Raw genomic sequence first — 6,424 nt, forward strand, 5'->3', positions numbered from 1 at the left:
CCTTTGATCCACTAAATTAACTGAACTCTTAAGGAGAAATTATTACATCCAAGATCTTGACAAAACAACAAAAGACATTGTTACCAGATGTGAAATTTGTTCACAAGTAAATACAGCACCAAAATCAAGGCTGCCCATTAGAACCAGAACATGAGGAACCAACCCTAGCAAAACTGGGAAACTGACTTCACTGAGGTAAAACCTGGACAATATGGGTATCACTACTTTTTGGTGTTTATAGACTCTTTTTCTGGATGGGTAGAAGCCTTTCCTACCAAAAACAAAACCGCTCAGATAACACTCAAAAAGTTATTACAAGAAATTATCCCTAGATTTGGCCTGCCTGTAACCTTGGGTTCTGACAATGGCCCGGCTTTTACAGCCCGAATTTCCCCATTATTAGCTAAAACATTAAAAATAAATTGGAAGTTACATTGTGTTTACAGGCTACAAAGTTCAGTACAGGTAGAATGGATGAATTGGACTTTAAAAGAGACACTTACCAAATTAAAACTAGAGACTGGTGAGAACTGGGTGAGCCTCCTTCCCTTCACCCTTCTAAGGGCTAGATGCACCGCCTATATGCAAGGAATTACACCCTATAAAATTAGGTTTGGAAGGCTGCCCCCTCTGTTGCCCCACCTCAAAGATGATAAACTTGCTGAAATCACTAACCATAACCTTCTTCAGTCTCTTCAGGCCCTACAAAAGGTACTGCACCAGATTCACCCCTTGGTCACAGAGGCCTACCCACTGACAAAACACCTGACACCACATCCACACCAGCCGGAGACCTCCTATGGGTAAAACACCACCACCCTTCTGCCCTTGAACCCAGGTGGCAAGGGCCCTTCCCAGTCATTTTGGCCACTCCTACAGCTGTTAAGGTGGCAGGAAAGTGCCATTGGATACATCATACTGAACTTAAGCAGGCCTTCACACCTGAATCATCAGAACCAAGTCAACACCAGGAAAGATGGACTGTGCAGTGTTCTCAGGAAGATCCCTTAAAGGTAAGACTCAACCGCTCACCCCCTTAATTATCCTATGTTTGGCTGTGCTTGTATCAGGGAGCCCTCATCAACCCAAAAATTACACCTGGGAATTGAGGGATACTGTCACTGGGGAGGTCATTTGGTCTGTCCACACTCCTAGTGACCCCGTTTTTCTAGTATACCTTTGTGAACTTATGAATGGGGATTCGAAGCCCTGCACTTATACTCCAGGAGGTTACTTTGGAGGGGGAACCATGTTCTTCTCCCAGCACTCTGGTGGCCAGCTCGATTATGAGCAAGCCCTCCAACAGTCCCAATTTTATGCCTGTCCCACAACAGGCAGCCCTTCCTGCCAGGGACAAGGAAACTATCACTGTGCCATTTGGGATTGTGAAACCGAGGCTTCCTGGATTCATACAGACTCCTATATACCCCTTAATAGAAACCCCCCACCTTCAGGTTGTAGCCAGCCAGGAACATGCAATCCTATGAACCTCACCATCAGGCTTTGGAACACATTTATGACTGCCATGTGGGAAGCAGACAGAACATGGGGATCTCCTACCCCTTCCTCCACATACCCAAAACCCTATCCCAACCCTCCAAGCTCCAACGCCCAAGTCCCTCAACTGAACCTCTGATTATGCCTTCACAAATCCCTTCCTTGAAACTTTGGATTTGGTTTTCAAGTTTATCAACCAGTCCAACTCTAATATAACAACAGATTGCTGGTTATGCTTAAATCAGGAACCACCATATTATGTTGGCCTAGGGGTAAACAGCTCTCTTGGCATCAATAACAAGACTGTTAGGTCCTTAAATCTAACTACAATCACCAATAACAAACTCTGTCTGTGGGGTAAAAAACCCAAACTCACTCTTGGTGGCTTACAGGCTCAAGGACTTCATATAAAAGCTAATAATTATAATCTCCAGAGTTCCCCCTATAGAGCAGCTTGCACATATGCAATAACCATCAATAGTACAACCCACAGTCATCAAGCTTCCAACTACCTCGTTACCCACCCCCCACAACACTTGGTTTGCTTGCTTAACAGGACTTACTCCATGCATAGCCATCCAATTCTTCCTCACACCCAATAAAACTGAGTTCTGTGTTGTCCTCCACATCATTCCCCAAATCTATATCTATGAGGGGGGGGGAGAAGATAGCAAGTACTAATGAAAAGAGCCTCCCCAATCCTCATCACCTTACTTATAGTTTTAGGCATAGCTGGATCTATAGCTATTGGGACAACAGTTCTAATAACAAGTGATCAAATCTTCAAAGCCCTAAGCCAACAAATTGACCTACATCTAGGAGAACTAGAAAAATCTGTTAGCAGACTAGAAACCTCTTTAGATTCCCTAGCTGAGGTGGTGCTACAAAATAGATGGGGCCTAGATCTCCTGTTCCTAAAACAAGGCAGATTACATGTAGCTCTTGGGGAAACCTGTTGTTTTTAAACTAATCACTCAGGAGCAATAAGAGACAGCCTCTCCCTAATCAAAAAAAGGTTAAGGAAAAGGAAAAAATGAAAAAACAAAGGCCACAATTGGTATGAAAGCTTATTCTCCTGTTCCCCCTGGTTAACAACTCTCCTCACTGCCCGAGCCAGTCCCTTACTTCTAACCCTGTTGTTCTTCACCATAGGCCATCAGTAAGGTGCCCTAACCTGTCTTACTAGATATATCAAACAAAGACTTCAATCAGTAAAGTTAAAGGTTTTAAGAACCCACTCTAACAGATTAAACACAAATGAGCCTAGGATTTGACTCATGTAAATAAAACCAGTGGGAAATATAACAGAGAACCCTGAGAATTACCAGTGCCAACTTAGGTAGGCATGCCATTTTAATTGTCATACTAGCCCCCACTTCACATGAGAAACCACTGACGTTTTCACAAAACAGGAACTATATCCTGTGGAAATTTTTATGCTTGACTGCCTTAACTGCTCACTTTGGCTTCTGTAACCTAGCAACCTAGCTTGCTTTCTGCACCTGCGTGAACCCATGTGCCAATGGGATGCGGTTTTTGCCTTTATAAACTCCACAAGACCAAGGCTCGGGGCTGCTCTCCAACCAGATTATCTGGGGAGATAGTCGCCAGCTGGCTAATAAAAAACTCTGCTTAAACATAATTTTTGTCTTGGTTCCTTCTGAGTGAGCACCTCACAACACAACAACCAGCAGGGAGAATCACTGCAGCACATATTTCAGGTTTATCAAAGTAGCTTCACTAGGGACATTCAGGAATTGTCCAAAAAGGGGCACATAGTCTGTGAGCTGAGGGATGGGATCCTGGGTGTGCACCCAAGGGGAAAGAATGGATGCAGAAGCCAAACTGGGAGTTTGTGGCCCCACCTGATAAGATTCTCCACTCTCTCCATCCTCTTCTGATGTCCTCTTCTTCCTGGAGACTTCCCAGCCACTGACTTCTCACAGGATCTCTTGTTCCTTCCTGCTCGATGTCTCTCATTTCTCTGAACTCTCAGTTTCCAGTTTAATCCTGACACCAATTTGTTTTCCTTAATTTCGTCCAGTTTTTTAAACCTGTCTTTGATTTCTATTCCTCTCCTCAGATATCATTGAGATCCAGGTGTCTGCTGGCTATGAACTGCATCCTGGGAGGGACTCAGAAAATTTCTTCCATGTGGCATTTCAAGGGAGAGATACTATGAGTTTTGAAGAGTCTTCTTGGAATCTAGCCCTAGATGTCCCACAGTGGGCCTAGATGGCCAGCAGAATGCTTGGCCAGGACCAAGGGACCAGGGAAATAGTGTAGCAGCTCCTCAGTGACACCTTCCCCCAGTTTGTCACTGACCTCCTTGAGGCAGGGGAGTCAGAACCGGAGAAGTAAGGTCAGCCTACCTTCCTTACTCCCTGTGCTCCACTTTGGGGCTTCATCTGGTTTTTGTTTGTTTGTTTGTTTTTTGTTTTTTGTTTTTTTTGCTCCAGGATTCTTATCCCTTTGGGCATCAGAAGAAGAGAAGGGTCCAGGATAAGGCATGAGGGTATTTACTCATTCCACAGACATTAATTGAACACCTCTTGGGGTCCATTAATTTTACTAAATAAATAACAAGTGTTAAAATTGAGTCAAGCACACAGAATCTGCTTGAGGGAGAGGATGAGAAGACAGATTTCAAAGCAGTGTTTGAAACCTGCTACAGCTGAACACAGGTTGTTATAGGAGTGCAGAGGAGAGGCATTTACAGGAGACTGATATCAGGGAAGGAATGACTATCAGGAAAGGCGCTCCTGGAGAAGGTGACACAAGTGGATTGAAGTTATGAGAGACTTCATCTCCAGAAGTGGAAATGTGGGAAGCATGAGCCTGATATGAGTCCTGGAGGCTGTAATGCAGAGTCCTCCCTTTAAGGTCTCCTTTTTCCCTTGCTGTGTACAGTGAAGCCCAAGGCCTGGCTGTCCAGTGGCCCCACTCCTGGGCCTGGCCATCTGCTGCTGGTGTGCCACATCTCTGGATTCTACCCAAAGCCTGTGTGGGTGATGTGGATGCAGGGTGAGCATGAGCAGCCAGGCACTCAGAGAGGTGATATCTTGCCCAATGCTGATGGGACGTGATACCCCTGAGTGACCCTAGATGTGGTGACTAGGGAGGGAGCTGGCTTGACTTGCCAGGTGAAGCACAGTAGTCTAGGAGGCCAGAACATCGTCCTCTACTGGGGTGAGAAGGAACTGGAACCCAAGCTGCAAATGGGAGCCAGAGGTCCTCAGGCACAGAGGGAGGAACTGAGGAAGGGTGGGGTTTGACACACCCAGAATAGAGTTTCACATATGAAGCCCCCAACCAGAAGGAGTAGAAGGAAGGGATTCCACATACAGGGAAGAGGGAAATAACGACCTGAAACTCACAAAGGATTGAGATAAGATACTCCATATACAACAAGAAATGAGACTAAAATCTCAGAGATGCAGAAGTAAGTAGGAAATAAAGAATCCCAAGAGGATTAAATTTTCAGCAGAGAGACTACCAAGGACTTTAGAAAGGCAGGTTAACAAAGTGATAAAGTTTGTATGTATTGTGCCCCCAAAAGTCATGCAGAAATCTGATCCCCAAAGTGCCAGTGCTGGAAGCTGTTTGAGTCATGGGGATGGATTCCTCATGAATGGATTAATGCTCCCTCTGGGGAGTGGGAGTCCTGAGTGAGATCTCACTCTATTCCCAGGAGAGCTGGTTGTTTAAAAGCCTGGCACCTACCCTCACTCTCTTTTGCTTCCTCTCACCATGTGCTCAGCTTGTACTCACTAGCTGCCTGCCACTTTCTGCCATGAGTAGAAGAAGCTTGAGGCCCATGCCAGATGCAGCTGTCCCAGAATCATAAGCCAAATAAACCTCTGTTCTTTATAAATTACCCAGTCTCACGCATTTCTGTAATAGCAACACAAATGGACTAATAGACAAAGATAGCAGTGGTTTATTGACTGCTTGCTGCATGGGGGCTGACCACTCTATAGACAGTGTTTTGGGTAATCATCAAAACACTCCTTTGAAGCCAGTGCTGTTATTCTCATATTGTAGATGAAGAAATTGGGACTAAGACAGATTAATTGCATAGAGACATGTAGGAAGTACAAGGGCTGGATATAGACTCAGGTCTTCGTAGCTACAAAGCTGCTGCCCCTGCCCTCTATGCTATACTATCATATGCTGAAGTGTGCTGAATTAGGGATACCCAGCCCCTGAGAAAAGATGAGGAATCTAAACTTATGAAGAATATAAATAGGATCCATAAATGGAGGAGGAAATAAGAACGACCTATCATCTGCACATGTGTTTGGACCAGGGGATTTGATACAGGGAGGGGACCTGTGCCAAGAGACATCCATGTTCTCCCAAAGCAGATGGAAGCCACCCCTCCATAAGCATGATCACCTTGACAGTACTGGCATGCCTGGCCTTCCTTCCTGTGCTCATTGTAGGCTTAACCATCTGGTTTAAGAGGCACCGGTAAGTCTCTTCTTTCATCTCTTCCTTCACTCGACCTCTTTCACCTCCATTACCTGCTCCCTTTTTCCTTAATGGTGTCTCCCATTCTATTCCCTGAAAGCTCCTATGAAGACAACCTGTGACTCTCCTCACCATACCTGCCTGCCTGGAACAAAGGACCTCAAGTTCCCAGGACTTCAGTCCTGGTGTGTCCAGGAATTGAGGATGAAAGGAGAGGTTTCTTGAAGAAGTGGGGGATAATTGTAAGGCAGTTCTCATCACATCCTTTTAATACTTACCTAAAGGAATTTAAGTTCTTTTTCAAAATTACTACAAGTTTATAAGCCCAGATACTTTTGTAAAAACTGATCTGCAAGCTCAGACACCTTCCAGGGACAAGCAGATGAGTGCTGGAGTATCAGTGTATGTGTGGTCATTGTCTGAATGACGGAATCAGCAATAAATTGGAAAGTCA

At 44.9% G+C, this 6,424-nt stretch overlaps 1 pseudogene; it reads left to right on the forward strand.

The window, feature by feature from the left end:
- Positions 1 to 976: 976 nt before the first annotated feature.
- LOC134384304 (antigen-presenting glycoprotein CD1d-like) lies at positions 977 to 6,092 on the forward strand (annotated as a pseudogene).
- The last annotated feature ends 332 nt before the right edge of the window (positions 6,093 to 6,424 follow it).

Source organism: Cynocephalus volans, chromosome 8, assembly GCF_027409185.1.
Source record: "Cynocephalus volans isolate mCynVol1 chromosome 8, mCynVol1.pri, whole genome shotgun sequence".
NCBI lineage: Eukaryota > Metazoa > Chordata > Mammalia > Dermoptera > Cynocephalidae > Cynocephalus > Cynocephalus volans.